This window comes from Heliangelus exortis, chromosome 9 (assembly GCF_036169615.1).
Source record: "Heliangelus exortis chromosome 9, bHelExo1.hap1, whole genome shotgun sequence".
Lineage (NCBI taxonomy): Eukaryota > Metazoa > Chordata > Aves > Apodiformes > Trochilidae > Heliangelus > Heliangelus exortis.
In genome coordinates this window covers 25629979-25655335 of record NC_092430.1, presented here as the reverse complement: position 1 = coordinate 25655335, position 25357 = coordinate 25629979, and the positions used below count along the sequence as shown (strand labels likewise).

The window sequence follows — 25357 nt, the reverse complement described above, 5'->3', positions numbered from 1 at the left end:
GGGACAATGGAACAGCCCCGGGCTGGTGACACTGGCAGGGGACACTGTGACACAGGAGGTGCAGGACTGTCCTTTGGGGGTGTTAGCAATGTAATTTCCAACCTTCATTTGATTGTGTATACCCTGAACTGCCCAGGTCACACTGCAAAGGAATTATCAAGCAATTACTGCCACCTCCTCTGGTCGTATGTTTTGTGTCATCTTACCCTGTCAGCCAGGGAAATCATAATTAGGTTTCACTGCAGCATAAACCTTGGTGAGAGGTGCTGTCCAAGCCAGTCAGTGTTAGGGAGAAATTCATCAGCTCCTCCTCCTAATGAACTTCTTCATTAGCTGCCAGCTCTTACCTCTCTGGGCAGGAGAGGACCAGAGCAGCCCCAGCAACAGCTTTGCTGTCTCTTCCTCTGGTGGCTTTGTCACCACAGCCCCCTGTGCAGCAGGCAGCAGAGTGCCTGCAGCAGCTGTGCCAGGGAGCAGAGCAGGGGCTGGGGCTGGGCATTTGGACACAGCTGGGGTACCAGGAAAGGGCACTGTGTGTGAAGGACAGCAGCACAGGGCTCACCTCTCACTGTCCTGGCCCCCAGTGACAATATGTTGACAAAACCTTTAACAAAAAGCGATTAAAGAGCAGCAGAGAGTTTACAGCAGAGTCTTCTGTGGGTGGGTGTCACCAAATAACTTTGTCAAGACATTTGCTTTCTGTACTGGGTGCTTTTAGCATTGCCATGGTCTGCTGCCCAGCTGCCTCAGCATGGGTGACCCGGGCAGGGGCTGAGGGGCAAACACAGCAGCATGGGCACCCCTGGGAGTCAGGGCAGCAGGGTCCATGTCACATTGTATTGGTCTCTTGTGTAAAGCTGCAGGGTAAATTATGATTCATATTAGATTTGTTGATGTATAAACTACTATTTGATAAAATATGGTTTAAGACAGGAGGAGAAGCACTCAGATGTAGCTCCATCTTTCTGATCATTCCCTGGCTTCTTATTCTTCCTGTTGCAGTTCCTCTAACACTACAGCAGGTTCAGGTATTAATTGTTCAGCTGTTCCTCCAGCAAGGCAGCCACATGCAGACACATCTTCTGCTTTGGATATGCTTGTCTATAGGTGATGACTCTGTCTGGTGCAGGTAAGCATGCAGTAAATAACTCTGTGTTCTTACACAGCTCCCTAGGAGAGTCAGCAAGTGCATAGACAGGAGGGGTTTAGTCTTCAGTGCTTTTTTCCTTCCGTAGATGCTTAGTATCAAGTTTCTTTCCAAGTGCTTTGTTTAGGGATGTTCCCTGCTAGAGCTTTGATTTCCAAGATACCATTCTTGCTCACTGAAAACCATAAGTTTTCTGACTAAATCTTGCCTTTTCATCAATTATGCCATGAATCTCCCCTGGTGACATGGGGAGAAAAGATATTTCATTTCTATTTTGATGACAAAATTCCCATATATGTGATGATGAATGGCTGAGATGCAGACCTGATCTGAAATCAATCAGCATCTTCTGTTGGCTTGTGTTGTTCTGGGGTCAGGCCATGAGAGCATGATGCTGCCCACTGACCTCAGGGGGAATTATGTCCCTGGTTTCACTGACCACTGATGGAGACATTAAATGAGCAGTGCATTTATCAGCACCTGGCTGCTCGTCTGACAACAGGAGCTGCCTGGAGAATCTTTGTTGCCAAGGTACAGAATGTTCCAGGTGGAGAAATGAAAAGTCAGGTAGTCTTCTGGAAATTCAGTCTTTCTACTCTGCTTAGCAGTTCTTTCTGAGCAACGTGACAACAGTCACAATAGCAGGTACTGGTAGGATAAAGCCTCATTCATTCAGTATCCTTCAGCAAACTGAAAACACCAAGTTCTGTCCCAGTGCCCTGTAATAAGGAATGCAGGAGCAGAGCTGGTGGGTCTCATCGTGGTGTTCACTGGGAACGTCCTCCCAGCAGCCCCCACATCCTGAGAGATGCACCACAGCCCTGCATGGCCCTGCTTGGTTGTTCATTTTCAATCAGTTCCCATCATCTGCAGTCACCAAGGCTCCAAACAGATCACTGCACAGCTGGGAAATGACTTTCTGTAACTCCCCCCTGGGCTGGAGTCTGACCCCGTTACTCTGCAGTCTACAAATCCCATTGCTTGTTCCCCTGGGACACTCAGTCCCACTGAAGAGTCATTTCAACTTATTTTATTGGGCTCTAGGGATTCGTGTTAATTTGATGACACGTACAGCTTTTTTCCTTTCCCTTTCTGGAGGAACCATCTCCTTTTTCTCCATGTTCAGAGCCATAGAGCTGTGGCACCTTTTCTGCCACAGGCTCACATTATACCTCCATGTAATCCTTCCTCCTGCTCTTGCCAAGTCCCCAGAGACCACGGGACTGATGGAGAGAGATGTCTGTGATTGATTTATTACCCTTCTGGCAACTGGGGCACAATGGCCCACAAAGACCTGAGGTTCAGCCCCTGTCTCTCTGCTCCCCTTCCTCGTTGCTCTGGGTGTCTGCCTGGAACAAAGAGCCACATCTGCTTTTCAGCTTTGCTGGTGTCATCTCCTGACGTGTGAGCTGGGAGAGAGCACAGGCCAAGAGCTCCCGTGATGTTTTCTGGCAGACACAGGCCATGACAAACACCTCTGTGTGGCTCATGCTCCTGGGTGTCTGTCAGAGCAGCAGCCACCCAGTCCCTGTCTCCCATTGCTTGTGATGGAGGCAGGCTGGGTGTTTGTGTGACTGCACACACACCTCACTGCACACACTCACACCTTACACACCTGGGGGTTTGCATCATCTTTACTGACCCTGTTTAATTTGAGGTTCTCACATGCACAGCCCTTGGCACTGCCTGCAGATTGGTGTCGTGAGCTGTGGCTGGACCTCTCTCCTCTGAGCTGCCCCCCGGGTGCTGAGCAGGAGGAGCACAGCCCAGGTTCTTTGGCACCTGGGGTGTCCCTGGGGTGACCGAGGTGCCCAGAGCACAGCTGTGCACACAGCTTCTCAGCCACCAAACCTGTGACAATGAGTGTAAGGGGCTGAGTGGCCCCGGGGGCCCTTCTGTTTCCTTGTCAGTGCATGGGAGCCTCTGGCAATTGTAGGACATTAATTTTCTGTGTCTGCATTAGTCTTAATTGTATGTTGCCATATGGTCTGTATCTGGCACTCAGCCCCAGCAGCCAGCCCAGTCCTTACTATTATTGTAAGCAGCAGGATGTAGATAGCAGGACCCAAAGCAGCTGGGCTGGAAGGTGTTAACTCCCTCAGCACTTAACTTGGAGGCTTTCTTCATCAAAGTGTATAATTAATTAAGGCAGAGGGTTCAAACCTTGTGCCTGGTTTCTGTGTTTGAAGTGAACAATTGTCAGTAAGTTCTGATTGCAGTCCTACAGAGCATATGATTTTAAGGCTGTTGCCTTCCTCAGGCTCACGGCAGGGTAAGTTTAACAACTTCGTGTTATCTGGAGCAACATTTGGATGAGAGCTCTGTCATCAGCTGAAAGCAACCTGCACACATCTCAGAGGAAGATGAAGAGCATTTAAATATGCCAGCTGGAAAGCAGTTGCTGTTTCCTTTTATTCCCCCTCTAACACTGAAAATCCCATAATGTGCATCTGTGTGGGTCTCAGAGTGTTCCAAGTAGCAGGAGGTTTGTGTGGCACAGGGCACACTAAGCCATTCAGCCACCCTTGGTGTGTCAGTAATCCCTCCCGGGGGCTGAAGCTCAGCACCATCTCCTGCTCAGCCTCTGGGGCTCTCCTGCCTCCTCGATTTGATTTGCTTAGGGTTAGCAATGGCTTTATTAGGAAGTGAAATGCTTTTGTGGCTGTAACCTCCTGACCAAAGCTGGTGGAAGGCTGCTAAGGATTAATGTCACCCTCCAGTCCCAGACAGCATCTCTGGATACTGCTTGGAACAGAAATCCCTCACCAGGAGAAGCACACACAAAGACAGAACTAATGGATCCAGTTTATCTTACATACTGGACCAGAGCTCCCTTTTTCCTTTTGCATGCCCAAAGCCTCCCTTTGTGCAGGCTGGGAACAGGGCTGAGGGTGAATTTATTCAGATATCACTGGGGTTGCAGTGTTGCCTGAGGATTAAATGTAGTCAGTCTGTGTTGCACCACCCAATACCAGAACAGAATCAGCCAGAGAGCTAAACCAAGATGGGTGGCTGTGTGCTCTGTCATTCCTCATCACTGAGTAAGAGCTGCCCTTGCTTTCTGACTCTGCCAGAACTCAGACATTAGTTCAATATAATTTTGCTGACAGAGCAAAGCTGGCCCCTCAGCTCAGCTCCAGATGTCAGCCCTGTTCTTGGCACGCCTGCTGCACGAGACAATCTTCACTTACCACTTCATCTCAGAAGACCCCTTCATGTGGAAGACATCTGCTTCATCAGCAGCAAGGCTTTGGCCATGTTATGACATGAGAAAACTCTTTGTTTTCTTTAAAAGCTTCATGAAATTCCTGACTGTCTTCAGCTGCTGATGACAAAAATATGACAAAAACATCTTTCCCACTTCTCCAGGGCTGGAAGTCATAACCTGTCTGTCCAAGTGAGGGAGGAGGCAAAGACACAGCAGGCGACTTGGAGGAGTGGATCTGCACTTCCATTAACTGCCTGACCAGTCAATGAGTTTAAATATCCAGAGCACTGTTCATTTCTGTCTTCCAAGCTTCTGAAATCCATCTTGCTTCGTAATGATAAGGAGTAAATAACTAAAGCAAAAGGATGCTTACTTACAGAAATGTACAGTAAGTTGTAGCTAAAAATACATTTAACCTCAGCTGAAAAATCAGAATAACATATCCCAGGGTCTGCTGAATCATTGAGAGTGGAAGAATAAAGCATTCCTGGTACAGCAAAAGAAAAGCCTTGTACAGGAGGTCCTTCATTTTGGTCCATTTTGGGCAATGTGTTCAGCAGTGCCAGTGCCAGGGCAGTGCTCATGCACTGGTACAGATCAGCATTCTGGTACCAGCAAAGAGGCTCAGCAAGGCTGAGGAATTTGCTGCAAATTGGCAGATGGCTGCAGTATAAGGATTACCATGAATCAACTTAGATGGCAAGTGTAACAGAGCAAGGGCAAGTAAAAATAATACTGCTTTTCTCCTTCCTATTGAAAATTAGTGAACACCAGGAGCTCCAAATCATCCCGAATGACAGCAGGTAGGAGCTGCCTGAGCTAGGTGCCAGCTGAGAGCTGACCCAAAGCTCCCCTTCACCTTCCCACCTCCTGTCCTGAGCTCCCCATGGGTGTCCCTGCCCTGGGTGTGCAGGTGTCCTCCTGCAGAGCTGCTCTGACTGCACCTTGACTGCTGCCTCCTGACCTCTGGGGGTGCCCCAAGGGACACCCCAACACCCATTCGTTGTTCTTCACATCACTACCAAACAGCCCCTGGAAATGGAGTGTGCCAAACCTGCAGCCAGCCCAGTGCCCAGACCTGAGTGTGTAGCAGGGGGGTCAGGAACCATCCCCTGCCACGTCCTGGCTCTGTCACCTCCTCTGTCCTCTGGTCGGCTGCTCCCATCTCGCTGTGGAACCAAGCAATGGAGGAGCCACTGCAGATGGAGCTGAGACAGCCTGCACGAAGCTGCCGGGAGCTCAGCTCTGGGCTGGCAGAAGGTGGGACACACAGAACCTGCTCCTGCTCCTGCCCTGCAGATCCCAGGCAGGAGATGGGAGCAGAGGACACGGGTGCAGTTCCCTCTCCCCTTCCCAGCACCGGGGAACCCGCTCAGCTCCTGGAGCTCTTCCCTTGGGATCGATCCCACTTGCTGCTGCAGTCAGAGGACCCGTGTTCCTCCCGTGGGAGGATAATGTGAGCAGTTACACGGGAGATGCGGGTGGGGAGCGCAGCAGGAGCTGTGGCAGCGGCAGCCCGGGAGGAGGGAGCTGCCCCAGCCCCACTCCGCTGTCCTGATACCTCCTGATGGGCCTGGCAGAGGGAGGGCTCACAGCCCTGCCAGGAACCTCCTGCCCGGCTGGTTGCACTGTGTTATTGCAGTGCTGCATTTATCACATGCTAGGAATTCCTAAGTGTGGTGTCTGATGTGTTGTGACTCAGAGAAAACCTGGGAAAGAGACTGGAGATTCATTTTGAAAGAGCTTGTTTTGCAGCTAACAAAAATCACTTATTTTCAGTCAAATTTTCCACTATTTTCATATTGCATGTACAAATTTTAAAAGAAAAATTGGAATATCTTTTCCAGCAGAGCAGCATTTGACCCGGGATAATGTGATTATAAAGATACCACTTTCATTAAAAAGATAATAAATCATAGCAGCTCAGCATAGATGGTGGCTTGTGAGGAGTCTGCTGTCGTGTTGTACTGCTGCAGCTTTACACTTGGTGGGAACTGTGGCTCATTGCCAGAATAATGGGAATAAATCAAGTCTTACGTGTATTAAAATGCATTTAGCATTTAGCTGGTGATCCCCATATGTAAGTGCAACAGAGAAACCTGCTGTGGGCAGCCAGCTGGTTTCATCTGAAGGGGAGGGTTGGCACGATGCCACTCGTGCTCACAGCAATTTCCACTGATTTCATGTTTCACAAATCTGCTTGCTGAACAGGGAGCACCTGGGTCAGACACCGCCCTCTCTCTCCACCTTTCCAAGGAAAGCAAAGGCAGTGTAGAAGGAAGTTTGGGATGAGCAGAAGGTCTGCTTGGCTCCACAGAGCATGACTTTGACAGGAACACCCAGGCCTGGCAGGAAGCCTGCTGAAGGGCAGGGCTGCAGGGCACAGCCAGCTCTGGGGGGGTTCTGTGCTCATTACTGTTCTGTTCCAGTCATTCCCCAAGCAAGGCCACAGTTCCATGACACACGTGGCCCTAACACCTCAAAACTGACAGAAGTATAAAAATACCATCAGGCATCTGAAACCCCAGAAACCAAACTGCCTGGGAGTGAAGTTTGTGTTGTAGCCCCCAGGGCAGGTTGGTGCCCTACAAAGCTTTTCCCTGGGCAGGAACAACTGACTGCATTTGGCTTTCAGTTGGAAAACACTTCCTAGGCTCCTCTCCAGGAGGCCCATTCATTCCTCAGTGACTTTGGGGTGACCTCAGCTGCTGCCTGGAAGCCCTGAGGAGCCAGGAAGCTGCTGCCCAGGCCAAACCTCACCAAGAGGTTTCCAGCAATGCTTCTATTCCTGGGGCAGCTCTGCAGATCCCTGTCCTGCAGGTGCAGCCAGGCAGGGGGTGGGGGGCACTCGAGGGAAGGTTTCATCTCCAGCAAGAGGAGGTTTGGGTTGAATTCTCACACGTGTCACAGGTACAGTGCCGTGGGGGGCTCATTTATGGAGTCCTGTGTGTGTCACAGGTGTGTATGAAATAACTAAATAGTAAGGTTGGCTAAGCAGCTGTACTTTGCTCCTGCCTGAGAAACCTCAGCAACAAGAGTTTGTTCCCCTCTCTCGCTTTTCTGGGCATTTGGCCTTTTGGTTTCAGACTTAGGTTTCATTCATAAGGAGATGGCTCTCTTTGGGTTTCTGTATTCTGACTGCAGCACGAGAGGATGAGCCCACACAATGCATCTTCTGTTCTAAACAATTTGGTCATTTCAAAGTGCTGCACCCCAGATGAATTAAAGGATGAGCTCATATTTTTCAGAGCAAGCTAAAGCATCAGAAGAATGTGGTGTGGCATGAAATACATTGCTTTTTGGTGGTGATCTCTGTCGGTTCCTTCATTCCCTTTATCTCACACTAATTTTTGCAGCATTTTCAGTAATAAGAGCCTGGCGTGTGTTCAGACATGTTCTGAAACATTGCTCAGTCAGAAACTCTGTCCTGTTCCTGAGCTATCTGCAGTGGCATTGTTTAGCTCAGAGGATGGTAGATCAGTGTATTCATTAGACACAGCAGTTTTCCTTAGTTAATGACTGTATTTAATCTATAATGTTTATTTCTGTCATTACTTGTGGCGAGTGAGATCAAGGAAGGCTCAGGCAGGGGAAAGGCTTGTGAGGGGGTGTACAGGAGCTGAACAGAGAAATTACCCCAGCCTGGAAGTGCCTCTGTCTTCTTCCTGCTGTCTGCCCAGCTGAATGTTTGTTCTGTTTCTGCTGTGGCCATCAAACTCTTAGAGGATACTCGAGTTCTGATCAGCTGGTGTGGGATCCACAAACCAGGGAAGTCTGATCCACACATCAGTTGCCTGACTGAGATCCCTTGATTCCTGTTTCTCTTTGGAAAGATGCTGTATTATCTTTTATTGGCAGTGCTAGAAGTTGCACTGGCATATTTTTTTCCAGCAGAGATTCGTACAAACACCTTCAGAGTTTACTGCCCATTATAATGTCATTTGATTCTTTCCACATTAATTCCAGACTAACAACAGTTTTAGATTATCTTCATCCTGTCTGTAGCCCTTATATTAATCTTTTCTCATACCTACTTTATTTTCCACACTTTAAAGTTTTCTAGTTTATCTGAAAGTTATTCATATTTAAATACATATATTTACTGCGTTTATTTTAATAGTGTTTCTTTTTCTCTTATTTAGGTAGAACCTTTCATTTTCACCAAATTCTATTAATTTGTCATAACAATATCATCATAATGCATCTCTAACCATGGATCTTAATCAAACAGAATTAGAAAATGACTGGCTGAGGATAAATTGCTGCTGTTAAAGCAGTGGGCTCTAGAAAGAGGGGTGTGAGCCAGCAGTAAGTTGCCTGAACACCAAAAGCAATTTAATTTTATTCCAGAGTTTATATTGTCCTGAGTAGCAAGGGTCAGCTTGCCCTCTCCTTACTCATACCTAGCAAAAACAGTTAGTACCATTTGTATAGTTTGTGATTAATACTCCCAAGCTAATCAAGCCATTACCTATTTACAAGTCAGCACTGAGCCAGCTTTGAGCAGTGGCTGTGTCCTCTTCTCCCCAGGGCTTTCTCACCTCCTCCCAGTATCCCCTACACTCATGGCTGTGAACTGTCCTTTATTGCCTGTGGGACACCTGGGCTGCTGCTTTGCCTTTGGTTTCCCCCTTGACCTCTGCAGTACAGATGTTGGGTGACTTCCCTCTTCCCATTGCCCCAGCTCTGGTGCAGACTTTGGGGTCCCCCTGCAGCATCACCCTGCAGGGGGCTGCCAAACACATTCTGGGATTCTGGGAAAATAATGAGGTGTAAAAAAGCAGCAGTGCTGTTAGGGAAGCATCTCAAGCAGCTGCATTGCAGTGGCTACAAATCCTCCCAACCCAGGTGTTGGGTGAGAGGGAGAAGGTAAGGGCAGGCTGGGAGGTGTTTGCCAGCTGCCTGGGAGAGCAGGAGCCAGGAAGGCAAGAGAGGAGTGAGGGGGCTGAGGCAAAGAGATCATCCTTGGTGTGCAAGTGTCAGTGTCTGGATAGAGGTCAGAGGAGCTGGGACATTGGGTACATTCCCAATGGATCTACCCAGAGAGCTCAGGACTGCCACTAAATCTGGGATTGCTGGCAGGCCCTTCTAGGAAGGCTGCTTGAGCATCGGCCTTGAAACTGGGGATGAGTAAGAACAAAGGGGTGATGGGTTTGACTCGTCCAGAAATGGATTTTGGGTGATCCCAGCTGATGGCCTTGGCCAGTTGGACACTTGCAGGGCACAGGTTCGTCTGTAGGAGGGTGTCTAACACAGGGTGTCCAACAGCCCCAGCACCCACATTTCATAGCCTGCTCCTGTGCTCCTGGGGTTTTAGGTTGGGGTTAGAAGGAAAAGTTTTAGATTGCCAGGAGCCATGAAGTGTGTGTCAGTGGTGCAGTTAAAACAGAGATAGCATTGCATTCCTTGTCTTGGGTACCAGCAGGACAGAGCCCTTCTCCAGCTCTGCATTTCCAGAGCTTTGCTGGTACCAGCAGCAGCTTGGGCCTCTCTGTGTGGCCCACACATCCGTGTCCTCATCTGCTGAAGCAAATGCAGCATTTTACTTCTCATTAGTTCAGAGCAGCCAAGAGCTTCAGCAGGGCCTAAGCAGAAAGCACAAGAGGGGTTTGCCCTGGCAAGGGGGCAGGAACCCCCCATCTGAGTGGGTCCTGGAGTTAGGGAAGTGAACCCCCCGTGGGGGGAGCAGAGGGTGCTGAGTGGTGACTCGGGGGAAAGCAACCCCAAGCTGGCAGGCACAAGATCCTCATCCTCCTCTGCCCGAAAGGAATGGGAATTGCTGTAGTGCCACGGTGTGGTGAGCTGGGGAAACAGCTCCACGTACAGAAACCCCGAGCAGGCAGCGAGCAGGTGAGGAGCTGGGGCTCCGCTCAGCCCAGACACCTCCTGGGCAGCTCTGCTGCTGAAGACCGAGGATGGGAGATGTTCTCAAACACTGCTGCCTTCACCAGGGTACCAAGACCCCTCAGCTCTCAAGAGCCAGGATATACCCAGCCTTTTGAGCTCGAGCACTTCATTGCCTTAATCCCAACCTAAACTTTGATCCAAAGATCTTTCACACTATACCAGAGATTTTTCCAGGCTGTGCTACATTCTGAGTTGGAAATTGCCTCTGCCTACTGAAGTCTGAAGCCAGGCTGTGGCAATGTCTGGGTGTGTCTCACCTGGGTGTCACAGCTACCAGGAGTGATAACAGCACACAGGGAAAGCCTGGCATTTGCTACCCCCTGCAGACAAGTCCTGATGGTCTCTGCTTGTCCCTTTCCCAGGGAGCAGCAGGAGCTTTGTAGTGCTCAAGGCCTCCCCTTGCTCTGAGGTGACAGTGGCAGTGTCATGGGGAATGGGAGATGAGTGCCAGCAGACTGCCCAGGGCACTGCCCTCTCCCTTCTAGCTTTTGGATGTCCCAAAAGGATCAAATCCCCTCATTTCCTCCAAGTCCAGATGTTGTTGAGCAGGATCCAGCTGGGCCAGCAACCCATCTCTGGGAGTTTCTAGGCCACTGAAAGGAGGAGCTGCTTCTTCTCATGGCATTACTCTGCCTGCCTCCAACCCCTTCTTTTCCATTCACATGAAATCTGTCTTTCAGAGTCTTTCAGAGTCAATACAGACATATTGTTCTTTGGTTCATGACCTTCTCTCCTCACAAGCATTCAGGTGTTCTGGGTAAGCATTGGTAGGAAAATGTCAGCACCGTGACCTGTCTTAAGGTTTAAATCTTCAGAGAAAGCTCAGTTTTCTCTGAGTTTCTTACCCTCTCTCCTAAAATATGAAGCCAACTGGTAGAGGCTTTACAGCCTGATGGCCAAAGAGAAGTGGCCTAAATCAAGCCTTGATTGCTGGCAAATTTGGAACCAGGTGCCCAAGGCTGGCTGTCAAAGCAGAGTCCCCAGCCACGGCTGCTGCTCAAAGCACCATGGTGTTTCACTGCCTGCCAGGGGCTACTGAACACTGAGAGGCTGCTTTCCATGCTGGTCTTTGTGGGTATCAGATACTGAGCTGGTGTCAGTGACTCCAGGGGCTGCTCATCACCCAGGTGTCACAGCAGACAGACAGGCACAAAAGTTTTGTTGCTGTGCCTGGGATTTCCTGGAATACCCACATAGTCTTAATGCAGAGAAACAAAACCCAGCAGGAACTGCAGGTGTAACTTTCTAAACCACTTGCAAGGTTTTTCTTTTCATTCACATTGTCACCATAATCCTGACAACTGACAGGTATTTTTAACAGTTTCATTTTCCTGGTGATTTAATCTCATCTTGTGCTTTTACAGTGTGTCCTGGAGACTGAAATCCAAGGCTCAGGAGTTAGTGTCCTCACAGCTGTCCCACTGCAGAAGTGTATGTACCTCAGGAGAGCAATTCTGGACATACAAGGTAATGTGAAATTCTCATGCAGTTCCACTGAGCTGTCTCAGAGGATAACGAGCTAGAACAAAGTGAAACATTTCTTCCCTAGTTAACTCATGAGGGAATGTTTGTTTATGCTCTGTGCTTTGATCAGATTTTGAAAACCAGATAAATTATAAATGTACCAGATAAAGTTCATTCTGACTGCAGTTATTAAGCTAAGACAACAACCAGCCTTCTGTTTCAGCATTTTTGGCTGTGCCACAGAGCCATAACATCCAAAATCTGTATTTTTTTTTTTGTAGTTTATGACAATCTGATGCCTTGGGTACATATGAAGAAAACAAACCCACTGTGTCCATATTGCAGTATCTAACTTCCATTCCAAGGTCATTCTTTTCTTCTAAGCATGTTTTTCAAAAGGTTATGTGTGCAAGTGGCTTTGGCACCAGGAGTAGGAGTTTTAAAAATTGTTTTCACAAACCTCCACAAAAATATGGCAACAGAGATAACAGCTCTGGGCCAAGGCAGACTGAGTGGCAACAACCCCTCTGATAGGAGCTGGACTGTACTTCAGTCTGTTCAGCCTCTCCCATCCCATCCCATGCCATCCCCACGAGGTCAGGGCTGCTCAGAGTTGGTGAGGTGCTCATCACCAGGTGCTCAGGTACAGAGGGAACCTTCAGGGGCAGGCAGGAGGCAGCTGAGTGAGAGGAAACCCAGGGCTCCTTCTGGAGAAATGGCAAATTCCAGAGGTGGAAGCCTAGGAATTCCTGTGAGAACAGACCTTAGCAGTGCCAGATAAAACCTCACAGGGTGTGCTGGTGAGGGCTTTTGTGTGCTTTTATTTTAAAAAAATAGGGGTCTTGTAGGACAGCAAGTGTGCCTCAGTCCTCTGTCCCTCTGCTGCCATTTCTAGACAGCAGGTCAGAACAGCCAAATGAAGGAAAGGTTCCCATTCATCTGAAACAACTGGGTCTGGCCTTGTCCTCTCAGTTCATACGTGCTGGGGACTTCCATCTCACCTCCAGTCAGTGCTGAGCAGGGCTCCAGCATAGACAGAGGCTACATGGGGAAGCAGCCTGGGTCTGACTGCAGGTGCAACACAGCCACAAAGCTGTGAGAAGGCAGTGCCACCAGGTGCTGCTGGAGCTGGGCCAGGCACCAGACCCTGCTCTTCCCCAGCTGCCTCCTGCATCACTGCTGCACTCACTGGGCTGCTGGGGGTGTTGAGGGAAACGTGTTACACTGATATCCATGTGGGACCAAGGCAAGGACTGACAGGAAACAAGTGTGGAAGTAGGATTTAGCTGAGGAAGTGAGAAGGAAGAGCCCAAGGTTTTACAGGTGTGTTGTTAAGCAACAAATGCATTACCTCAGGACCTGAAGTCTGATGTGTAGACAGTTTATGTCCTGTTGTGGCCTTCACATGTCCTTAGAGAGAGTCCCTGGCCCAGCAGAGGTGATTACCTGCCTCAACACTTACCATCCCTGGCACTGACATGGGACCTAAAAGCCCACACCCCATACCAGCAGGGAAATGAATTAAAGCTTTGGATAATGCTTACACAAACTCTTTTCTTTACGTGGGTTGTACAGGAACTCTGGCCTGCAAGAGCTGGCTGGGGCTTCCCAACTGTTTAAGTTTGAATCTCAAGATGAAATCAATGCTGGAGCTACAGCTGCAGAAATTCCAGAAATTCCTGCTCTGGGTTGCCTGCAATGCAAAGCAGGGTGTGAGCCCAGGAGAACAGTGATAATGCTGATCTCTCTCTCTGCTTCCTCCCAAAATGAGCCCTTGCTTTTTTTAAAGAAAATGTGTTTTACCCTAAATTTATCAGAAAAGAGCAGATAATGGGGTGTATGAAGGGGGATAGCTCTGGGGGTGTCAGTGAGCATTTAATTTCTGGGGCTGTGTCTGTGCTACGTGGTGGGAGGAACCACTGCTCCGTGGTGGGCAGGAGGATATCCCCCAGACACTGAAGGCTGTGCTGTCACACACAGCACTGCCCAGTGACTGAACCCCAGCACTGCATTTTAACAAGTGTGCAGTGTCTCACGTTGAGTCCAGCCTGCAGGCACACACACACACACACTGAGAACTCTCTGAGTGTCTGCTGCCTGCCTGGTGTTCAGACTTCCCTGCTCCTCAGAGCTGTGCTTGGTTCTGCCTTTCCAATGTTCTGGCAAAATGTACTGGACAGTAAACTCAGGGGCTTGTCACAGTGCTTTTACTTCTCCAGATGTTTTGCTTGTTTCCAATTCCAGTGAATAAGCTGTAGTTTTATCAAGGGGGGGAAAAAAAGTATTTCTTTTCATCTGTCATCTCTTTATCACTAACTCTGCATGAAGGGCTAGAGAATTTATGAGAAGCAGATGCAGCCCTCAGCTCCAGAGACAAGATTATATTTAGTGCAGTGCAAAAACTACACCCTGGCTGCAAATGCTGTGCAGTTGTTACAGTCATGTGCCATTTTTCTGAAGGAGTCTGTGACACAAACTGGATTTCTAGCACATCACTGGGCTTAGAAATATTTCTGAGGTTAGAAATAAGACGAACAGCTCTGTCTAGTGGCAATTTCAATAACTACATCAGAGGGTCATTATTTATAACAGAATTCAGCCCATATGTGTTGAATCAAGTAAGTTTAAAAATAGCTGCTTGGCTTGCTGTGACACATGGCAAATGCTCCAAGTACTTCTGGAGAGACACTGGGTAAACATTGAGGCCATATTCTGCCACGGGTTTTCTGCTAGTTAAGAGATTTGATGCCTTTATTTAATTTTCACCAAAAGCAATAAAAATCCCCCATACTTTGCCATTCTTAAAGCTGTGGCTGTAATCTGCACGGCCCTGAGCTTTCCCTCCCCCACAAAGTCTCTGGTGCTGGATGTTCAGAACCATCTCACACTCCAAGGCTGCAGAAACAGAAGTCATTTAGGTCTGGGTTTTCTGCAAGTTCCATGATAACTGCCCTACATAGTTCTTTAAAAACCCCAACACATAAATAGGTAAATTATTCTGGATCCTGCCAGAAACTGGAGTGGGAGATGCACCCTTTGAGTGGTTTTAAGCTTGGGAAGGTCTTGTTTCAGACCACCAAGCTGACAGGGCATTAATGTGGCCCTTCTCTGGAGAGACCTTGGCTAAGAGAAGGAGTTCAGAGTTCAGAGATTATAAAAGATAGTGGGCAAAGGGTAAATTGTCCCTGGGCTGTTGATTTTATACAGTGAGTGACACACCTACTTAGTGATACTGAGTATTCTCCCTTTGGCCAGATTGCTGCAGTCTGAGAGAAATTCTGAAGCACTGTAAAAAAATCTAGATCACTTCAAATCTTCTCCAAAATGTCACAAAAAGGTAACATTTCATGAAATACCAAAATCATTTATAACATTGCTCTTCAAAGAACTTCATTTAACCTCATCATTTTGGTACTGTCAAATGCACTGTCTGATGTATGCAATAGGAACAAAGCCATGGGAGTGAGCTGGTGGCTATTTTGTTAACAATTATGGTTTTTCTGTCTCAAAGGATGCTTCCATAAATCGGTAGCAGGCTAATGAGACACATCCATAGACAGCACTGCTTGTCATCTCTGCCAGATCACTGCTCTCTTTAAGGGCACGGAAGAAAAAGTGCAATCTAGTTCAGGTGAACCTGTGCAGAGATGTTTGAAGCTGCCAGGGAACTTAAGATCACGACTGAGGCAACTTCAAATGGCAAGAAAAGCCATTTCTTTTTCTATGGTGTGCTCAAAGAATATCCTCAGGTTTTCTGTAGCATGCAAAGCCACCTTTCCTACAGTGCTGATTGTGCCTGTGTCTCAGTTTTCAATAGATTTAGACTGAGACTCATTTTTCACAGTGGTATGTTGTAATAAAAGACATCCAGAGCCCTGTAAGGTTTAGATAAAGTATATTTTCATTAATGAATTCTTACATAAAAGTTAGGAAAACAATGACCTTGGACAGTAAGACCTTTGAACAAGCCACCTCTGTTCCACCATAATTAGTTAAATGTTCGGGGTGACTTTTTTCTTCTTCTTGTGATCCCTCCTTTGCATGGATGAAGTCCTACTGGTATAAATGTGCCTAGGCAAACAGAATTTATTCCTCCATTCAAAGTAATCCTACTGAAACAAGCACCTTCATGCCTTTGGGGTGTAGAAATTCTCCCTGACCTTTATACTGCATGAAATATTCCAGAGTAGGTAAAGCAGAGAAACCTCTGAGCATGGGCAAAGCAAAGGCTTTGGTCGGGCTGGCACTAAGGCAAGTGGCTGGAGGATGCAAAGGGACAGCAAATGTTCACTTGACTGGCAGATTCCCAGGATATCCCAGGGGTCTGGATGCAGACACTCTGAGCTCTGTGTGCTGAGGCTGATACAGAAGTGTGCTGGAGCCAGAGGCAGCTCCAGTCCCTCTGGGCTGTGCTGGATGGAAACTGGGCTGCAGGCAGAGCAGGTCCTGGTGGAGCTGTGGGTGCTGGGGCCTTGGCACTGCCCAGCAGCTGAGTTCTGGGCTCTGGGCTGCAAGGTTTCAGCAGCCTGACACCCCCTCACTGCAAGCTTTTCATGCTCTGTCACTGAGCTCTCTGCTCAGCACGGGCAGAGGTTTGTGAAACCCAGAGCACCCCCTGCACCCACCCACTCCTTACCCCCTCTGACTGAGCCTCAGAGAATGATTCAGAGCTACTTGTGCTGCTGGAAAAAAAATACCTGTCTGTCAAAAGGGAAAATGGGTGTGAAAGAAGAAAGCAGGGAAGCTGTTGGAATGACAATTGAGTTGCAGATTTGTGCTGTGTATGTGCATATGAATTTATGTGCTGCCTGCATCTGAGACTGGAACTGCCTGGATTAAGTGTGGTAAATCAAAGTAAGTGAGCACAAATAATAAAGAGATTGCATAAAACATTTCAGGGTAAAGATTCAGCACCCTGCCCGTGTCTAATGCCTCCAGCTGCCTGGAGGGTCACAAGTCAGAGGCTACAAGATGGGAGATGAGCTCCCGTGAAGCTGCTGAGGACTTGAGGTGAGCAGCGTGCCCAGCAGTGGGGCAGGCAGCAGTCTGCTGCAGTGAGAGGTGAGAACTAAAGAGCAGAGGCTGCAAAACAAGTGGCACAATCCTTTTACATTTAAAATTCTCCTTAAACAAGGGCTTTGCTATTTCTAAGCAGTCGAGTTTTTATTTCTTACTCATGGCAGGCAGACAGGGACAGAAATAAAGCTGTGACTATCTGCAGGAGTCATATGAAGCAGAACTCTAACGTGAAGTCTAAACTTGCACTTTTTTTCTGAAATCTCTGATGAAGCCAGCAGGATTTCAGAAAAGGCACCATTCCTGTTAAATCTGTCTCCTCCCTTGCAACACCTCCACTCAGCAGCATAGCCTGCAGCCTTCCCTTGCTTTTTGCATAAGACTGAAGATAAGGAGAGAGAAGCCATCCTAGAAACCTGCAGTTTGCAAAGTGCCCTGCCCACAAGAGTTCAGGACTGTGCTGCAGCTGCTTTCTCTGGACTGCCTTCAGCCCAGTATCTGCACTGGGAGCCCCAGCACTCCCCTTGCTCCCTTTCTCACGTACCAGACTGAATCTGCTGAATTAGGCTTTTCACTTATTTTTGTCCAACATTTTAAAGCTGGGAGTCCTGGATCATGTCTGTTTTCCCATTCTACCCTTGTCCTGGGTTTTCTTTCTTGTAACTCCTTTTATAAGTTCTGACTCATTTCACTCTCTTTGTCTGCTCTCATTTGGCATCTCCCCTGATGTCTGCCTGCCAATTGCTTCCAATCCCCATGTAGTCTCCTGCACTCAGTGTGTTTCTTGGCCAGACACCAATTCTCAGACTTTAAACCTCAGTATTTCTAGGATATGCTCTCAAGATTTTTTTTTCCCTTGTTTTATTTCCTCTCCTTTTAATATTTCTGATCATTTCTCCTTTGGCCCTGCGTTGAACTCACTCTAGGCAAAAGGAGAATGTTTTTTTGCAACCCAACTTGGAGCCTCTTGGATTCAGCAGGGTTGTACAGAGATATTGTGCTCCTGGAAGCTTCATTCAAAGTGCACAAGGCTCTCAGCAGCCTCTCCAAAAAGGAAGGTCTGTAAATAACCCAAAATTGAAAGTTTTGAATATGGTCCAATGAGAGATATACACTAAATGCTTCCATTGGGTGACAAAATCTGGGAAGGCAAGAGGTGACAGGCAGCATTATTCTGGCAACATTATTTTCTCTTCCTGTTTGCTGGAAAGGGCATTTCCCACAAGGACTCAGGTGCAGCTGAAGCAGAGCAGCTCCCCAGTGTTCAGGGGAGGAGAAATCCTGGAATTTCTTTCCTTGCCAATACTTAGATAAATATAACAAATTTGAAACAAGCAGGTCAATTAAACTTTTCACATCTGTGCCTTTTTACTACTTGTCTCTTTAGTCTATGTAAAACAAACACATTTCTAAGCCTTCCTTGAACCTCACTGCTGTTTTTAAATTGCTGCTGGTTTTGTGGCTCCAGTCCACATCAAATTGCTGCTTTACCTGCTTTGGGATAGAACAAAACCCGAGGATGTCAGTAACAGATAAACCAAACTTGTGTATTTTAGCCTGAAATGGTGACAGCCACTCCCTCATCCCCTGCTTTTCCTTTGTCTTTATTTTATCTCCATGGGAAACAGGCACAGAAGGAGATCAGGCACGTGGATCTCTGCTCATGTGCTTGCAGCAGGACTGCCAGCCCGGACATGCACTGCTCCTTCCTGCATGGGAACTCGGTGTCAGACCTGGGGGCTGGAGCCACATCTGCTGCAGGCTCAGTTTTTAACCTGTGATATTAAGGCATTAATTTCTTGTGCCATATTTGCCAATTAAAACTGACATCATAATGACATTACTGACATACAGAGAGAGAGAGGGAAACTCTTGTTTCACCCTTAGGCTAGAATATTGTGTTATTCATTAATCTATGTATGCATTTGTATAAGCAGGCCATATGGACATCCATTAATTCATGTTCTCTGCAAAATTAACCCCTTCTTTCTCCTTGGAATAAGTTGGTCTCCTTTTCTGCAAAGTTTCTGCATGATTGCAATGAAATTATGTGCTGGACTAAAAAATTGTTTAAGTCAATGAAAAGCTTTAGGTCCACTAAGTGGAACTAAGTTGTGTTGATGTACAGAAGAGGCAGATTTATTATCAGCTCTTTCTGCTTACGGGTTTTTTGCACAATAATTTTGATCATCTTGCCCACTTACTGATCATGTAAGGCAGACACTGCTATCTTTTTAATTTGATTAGATATTAGTCCCAGGCAGCACCCGAGAGGGACTGAGCTTTGCCTTAGTCTTGACAGAAACCAGAGCTCCAGGGATCAGCTGCACAGATTTCTCTGCTTCAGATTCTTGCAGACTCTCTGTATGATTGAGTGGTTTTATAAATAAAATGTTTTCTGGCTGCATTCAGGAGTTGCAATTGACAGCAGTGGGACTCTTGTCGGGTGTGTTGTGTTTCTTATTAATGCCAGATGCCTTCATCACAGCCCAAACGCTGCAGTGACTCCGGAGGAATTACAGGAATTACACCCTAAGTGGTGTCTGAAATGTAAATCTCAGGGCACTGTTCCCCAGGGACTCCTGTGAAGTGCCTTTCCTGGGTCTGCTCCTTCCCCTCCTGTGGTGAAGACACCCTTCCTCTGTTGGTGCCACTGGCACCTGAGATGCTTGTGTGTGAAGCTCTCTGCTGAGGCTCCTTGCAGCAGGCACAGTGCACGGAGCAGCAGAAACGTCCTAGAACCAAACCCAGAATTTTTCCCAAGATGAAATCTGAAGGTGGAACAGATTTTGGGTGAGGGTTTGTTTGCCTGTGTGCATTTTCCCAGAAGAGTCGTGCAGGGCATGGCTGGTGAGTGCTGCTGTGTGCAAAGGGAAGATCAGAAAACAGCCCGTGGCTCTGGGGCTGCTCCTCAGTGGCATCAGCCCAGGGAATATGGGGCAGGAATGCCAGATGGGAGGTGGTGATAGACAAGGACAGTGAGCACTGGAGGCAATGGGAGAAAAAACAGTGTCTGGAGCTCAGGGTCAGTGGTGTGTTTGCAAATAACACCCGGGCTGCTCATCAGTTCATCTCTTACAGCCCAGTTTTCACAAGGGGTACAATTTCTGGTTAATAAGTGCTTGTAACTCCATACCAATTGCTGTTCAAAGCACTGCTTGGATTTTTCTCCCTCAAATATCCTGCATTAATTCTGCAGTAATATGATTGGCAAGCTGAACGTTTTTCTGATCTGCAAGTGCAAATAACTGTTAATGAATGTCCACCAGTGATTATCACCCTCCATGTCTTAGTGCAGCTCTGGTTTATGTGGGCAGAATTTCAAAGGGACTGGCTCAGCAGTAATTTAGATTAAGAATGTGGGTTTAGGACTCTTTGGTGGAGTCATTGCTGAGCTGTAGGTCTGAAAAGAACTCAGAGAACTTGTGTGGATGTAAATGAGAACAAAACATAACCATAAGTGTTGTCTTCAAGCATCTGCATTTTCTTTTGTGTGTACAGGGGAAAGGGAGAGGTAAGAAGACATACGTGCATGATTGTGGATCTGTGAATTAATGATCTGTGAGTTAATTGCATTGGTAGATTCATAACCCTACCCTGGAGGAAAGGAATAGAAATGTTTGCTGGATTAGTTGCTATGTAGAAAAATTTCATAAATATTGTACCTTAATTTCTGGAGTAGAGGATTTTCTCAAAACCTCAGATTGCTGCCTTAGCTCAGTTCTCAGGCAAGGATACAAATCTTGCCACTGGCCTCATGAGAACAAGGTTAGGCTGCTGATGACAATTTTAGAAAGTTCTGCACCTAGCACATATTTTGCGTCATATAAAAGGATAAAAGTTATTTTCCTTCCATAAAAGCAATTGTTTAGGCCATTTTGCACTCAGTAGAACACACCTTATCCTGACATCTCACCTTGGGGAGAAAAGTTTCTCCATTTATAATGCAATAATTTAACCAGGGTAACTTTTTTTGCTGATTTTTGTCTCCTTAAGGACAGGGAAATGCACCTTTTTTCTTCTTCACTTGCTTCTCACAATTCAGCTGCTAATAGGCTCTCATTTTTTGGACTAAAATGAGGTGAAAAAAGGGTGAATCTGCTTCTTCTGTGGCTCCAAGGTAAAGCAAGAGCTGAGGTCACTCACACTTTTTCCAGCTTCAAAGTTTTAGTCATGCTACATTTTCAACTGGAGGCATGAAAAGGTTGGCTGGAAACAGGCTGACCAACTTGGGAATGTAAGTCATGAACTTCTGCAGCTCTGTGTCTGACAGGAGGTACAGAATGCAGAAGCAAGGAAGCATCAGTGGGCCTGGGGCTGCTCTCCTGTCTGGTGGTGAGGTGTCCCGGGACAGGCAGGGAACAAAACTAAACTGGAGCTGGGTATGGTTAAGCACTAAGGAGAGGGTGCTGCTGAGGGATGGGTGCTGCTGAGGGATGGGTGCTGCTGAGGGATGGGTGCTGCTGGCTGAGCACAGGGCAGGTGAGTGTTCTGGAGCAGGGAGAGAACCTTTTCCCTTTTGCCTTTCCAGCAAGGAACAGGCAACAGTGAAACTATTCTCTGAATCTACTCCTTCTGATTTCTGATGTCGTTCCACAGCCTTTCTGCACCCGCTGATTTCCCCACCAGGTGAAGGAGGTACCAGGCCCATTAATTACCCCGTGCTCAGCTCTTGTGTCTCCAGAACACAGCAGCTCCCTGCAGGGATCCAGGGAACATCCCGTGGGCTGTTCATAGGGTGCCATCCTCCAGAAAGCAGAGAGGAGGACACCCGTGTCTTCATGGTTCCTGGGAAAAAAAGTCAGGTGTTCCAGCTCAGGTCCTGAGCTCATGGGGCTCAGAAGACTTGCTCTGACCATGACTTGGAGTTGATGCATGAGCAGCACCTCCTGTAGCCAGGGGACAGCGGTGGGTGGCTCTGGGGCCACCATCAGGTTCCACACAGCAGAGGAGCCCCCTGGCAGCTGTGCTGGGGGTGAGGGAGCAGAGCTCCTTGGAGCTGCTGTCCTGCCAGCAGAGCTGCAGCTGGGCATGGCACAGGGCAGATGGAGAAGCCTGACAGAAACTTTGCCTCCATCCATGGAAATCCAAACAGAGCCCTTATTTATGAAAATGATTAAGTCATGTTTTCAGTTTCACTGGCTGGGTTTTGGCCCGTGAATATGGAGTTTGGAACTGTCTGTTCTTCACTTGTTTTTCCTTGTCTTGGACATTCTCACTCTGGTGATGTTTTGTTCCATCTACATCCCTCTCCCCCTAAGAACACACAGTCTGCTGAGCAGCAGCTTTGTAAAAGAAATTAATCTCTAGGACAGAAGGCTTCTGCTTTTTGCTTTACCTTTAATAGGTTTTGAAGTGTATGAATAATCCCTAAGTTTTTTAAGAACCATAGCAACTATCCCTGCTGTACATGGTGTAAGTTTTTTAAAAGGACTCCTTTACTGATTTAACTCTTTATTAAGTGAACACTCTTTAATAGTGTTTATCACAACTGCACATTTAAATCAATCTTTGTTCAATCTGCTTTGTCAGAACAGTCTTGTCACTTCTCCTTCTCCAAAGAATACAAGATTGGACAAAATGTGAAATGTGTAAGTAAAACGATGGTGTCAGCCCCGTGGGGAAAGTGGATCTTTTTTTTTAAAGAAAAAAAAAATCTTGAAATCTTTCCTTTAATAGATTGAGAAGTTGCCTACCTCCTTGCTTGTTAATGTCTGTTCTGCTAGCTCAGCTGCCTCTCTAGCTTTGTGAAGAGCTTTTCATACTGTATTTTTTAAATACAGACCCAAAACCATGCTGAGCTTTTCTTTTGCCCTGACAAGAGCCTTTATGTGTGTCCAGTGGCTGCCTTCCCTTTGCTATCTGGTTCTTTAGGCCTGGACAAGCTCTGTGATTCAGGAATAGCCAGCCCTGCCATCCTGGCATCACCTCTGGTTCCTGGAAGGAGCAGCCCATTTTTGCATTCATTATTTCCCTGTCCTCCTTTTGCATAACTGAGGGAAATGGTTGGGAAGAGAGAGACAATGGCAAACAGAGCCCTTCTTGATAAAGAGACCTCAGCCTCTTTGACAGGGACAAGTCAGCTGTATTTGTGTCTCCCCAAACAGACATGCACGGGACATGTGTGCTGCTGGTCCTGAGTGTCCCTAACCCCAGCTGCTCTGTCTGGCAGGCTGGAAGCATGCAAGGCATGTGGAGGGCTCTGCTGGACTCTGTGTGGAGTCATTTCTGAGGTAAGGGGGGTTGGGAAAGGTAGATGTGAGTGTGTGAACACATACAGGCACCAGGGTAGTGAAAATAAACCTGGTGAGAGAAGAAATTAACTGGCTTTCCTTTTAACTTACTGAGCAACACACCTGGCATTGGTTTGTACCTCTCCTCACAGTCTGAGTACAGAAATCAGGAGCTGAATGGGAAAAAGCCAGAGCTCCCCTTCCTGCTGTGTTTCCCTGTGGACTGCTGTGTCATTCCAGAGGGAACGTGTGACAGGGGCCTCCAGCCCTTCCTGCACGCTGGGAAAAAGAGGCTGCATTTATACAGAGATATTTAGTGGTGTGCCTGAAACACCCAAGTAATCCACTGATGGAAGCGTGTAGAATAAACACAGGGTTTAAACCTTCACCCCAAAATAAGGCATCCTTCTTCCCTCTTTGTGATGCAGGCACAGGGACAGGGCTGGTGGCACAGGGACAGGGCTGGTGGCACAGGGACAGGATGGGTGTGCAGCAGGGACAGGGCTGGTGGCACAGGGACAGGGCTGGTGGCACAGGGACAGGATGGGTGTGCAGCAGGGTGCTGGGCAGGGCTGCCAGCCAGGATGCTGAGGGTGGTGGGGTCACAGCAAAGAGATTCCCAGGAGAAGGATGGAGCCAAAAGCTCACCATGTAAAAATCCCAGTGAATGCTTTTAATGGCTAAGGCCATACTTTCATTGTGCTTTCCTCCAAGCTAAAAAAAAAAAGAACTAGAATTGTGCTTTCTGGAAAAAAGGTGAATGATAAGATTTGAGACAGTTCAGGCTGTTCTTAAGCAGACATCATCTGGTGTGAGCAGCAGAGTAGCTGCAATCTGTTGCTTTCATTTTTTGAAGACTGTGTAATTAACTGAATCATGGTGGAAAATATTATTTGTTTGGGGTTTATAAAGCAAGGTCTTGCAGGATTAAGTTACATGAAACTAAAAAGAAAGAGCTTCCTTATCATCATTTCTATATTCATTTCCTATTTGTATAGAACTTCACATAAGAAATGCAGATTTTTAAACACAAGATTTGATCTCCCTGCTGTGTTTGAACTGTGCATTTGGTGACATACAGTAGAGAACTGAGAAACTTTTACTTCCCCCCCCACACACTCTTCAGATCAAAATGCAATCAGTGCAGTAATGCCAGATGTATTTGTACTTTGAATCCCTCCAGGTACAGTAGTGCAGGAAGTTTATCAAACCAGGCATGGAGTGTTGCTAAAATACTCTTTCTGAAACCATAACCATGAATTGCACCAGCTGAGGAGTTAAGAATCAGAATCTGACTGTGCAAAGGTCAAAGAAAGGTTTCTGATGACATTGTAATTGAAATAAATATTTCACTCAGAAGTAGGACACTGTGAGATAGTCTATTTTTAGACTTAAATTTGGGAGCAGACCTCTTCTGTTGTACTACAGTGAACATCTCTCACATGTCCTGTCCTTCAAAATCAGCTTCCAGAACTGTTGTGTCCAAGGAGCTTGTTCCTGGGATGCTTTTCCCCTCTTGAAAGTGTCTCAGGTTTTGGAGCTGTAGTTTTGGATGCCACAGCCAAGTAGTTTAGTCCAAGAATATTAATGTGGTTTTTATCATTGTGACTGGACTGGTCTGTTAATGGTTTACTTAAAACAGAGATATGTATTTGCTGTGGAGTTGGCTGGCCACTCATAACTATCTGGAGTATTTCAAGTATTTCTAGGTTTTCCCTCACAAGGATAAGAACATCTGCAGCTGGCTGTCCTTTCAATGTCTCTTACTTTGGGTTTAAATATTTCTCTGGGAATTCTCAGACTTGGGGGTGGCATTTTAAACTTCAAATTACTGATTAGTTGGAGCTCTGACTGACACATGGCAAAGCCCCCCAGACTGGGAGAGGGGCTCCTGGTGTCCCCACTCAGCCATCAGCTCAGGCATCCTCCCAGCTCACTGCTGGCAGGAATTGCTTTTCCTCATGCTCTGGTTACCCCTGTGATGTTTTCATTCACAGAAATAAAGTTAAACATCAGCAGCAAAGAGAAGAGGATCAGGGTACAAGAGGAAGGAAAATGTGTCTGGTTTGTCAAGGCAGAAGGATGTCTTTATGCTCTGCAGAAAATGTTTATATACTTATTTAGTGTTTTAATTTGTTGCTCACATCTTTAATTCCTCTAAGAAGCTATGTATATTTATCTCACTAAATAAATGAAGTTTAAAAAAAAGAAAAAAAAAAAAGGAAAAAAAAGCTGGCATGCTGTTTTAGTGGGTGATAGTTGATTGGCACTTTGCTTTTTCTCTGGATGGCCAAAATTCAGTGTCAGAGCTCCTGCAGGACCCTCCTTCACATTCCAGATACACCTGGTGAGAAGAATTATTATTGGATGCCCACTGGATGC

General features: G+C 47.0%; 1 long non-coding RNA gene across 1 annotated transcript in view; it reads left to right on the top strand.

The window, feature by feature from the left end:
- The window catches only part of LOC139799521 (uncharacterized), a 64353-nt gene extending 52709 nt beyond the window's left edge, over positions 1-11644 (top strand). Inside the window, exon 3 of the long non-coding RNA XR_011727329.1 lies at positions 11627-11644. This is a non-coding gene — a long non-coding RNA (uncharacterized lncRNA). The remainder of the gene's footprint in view (positions 1-11626) is intronic.
- Positions 11645-25357: the final 13713 nt, after the last annotated feature.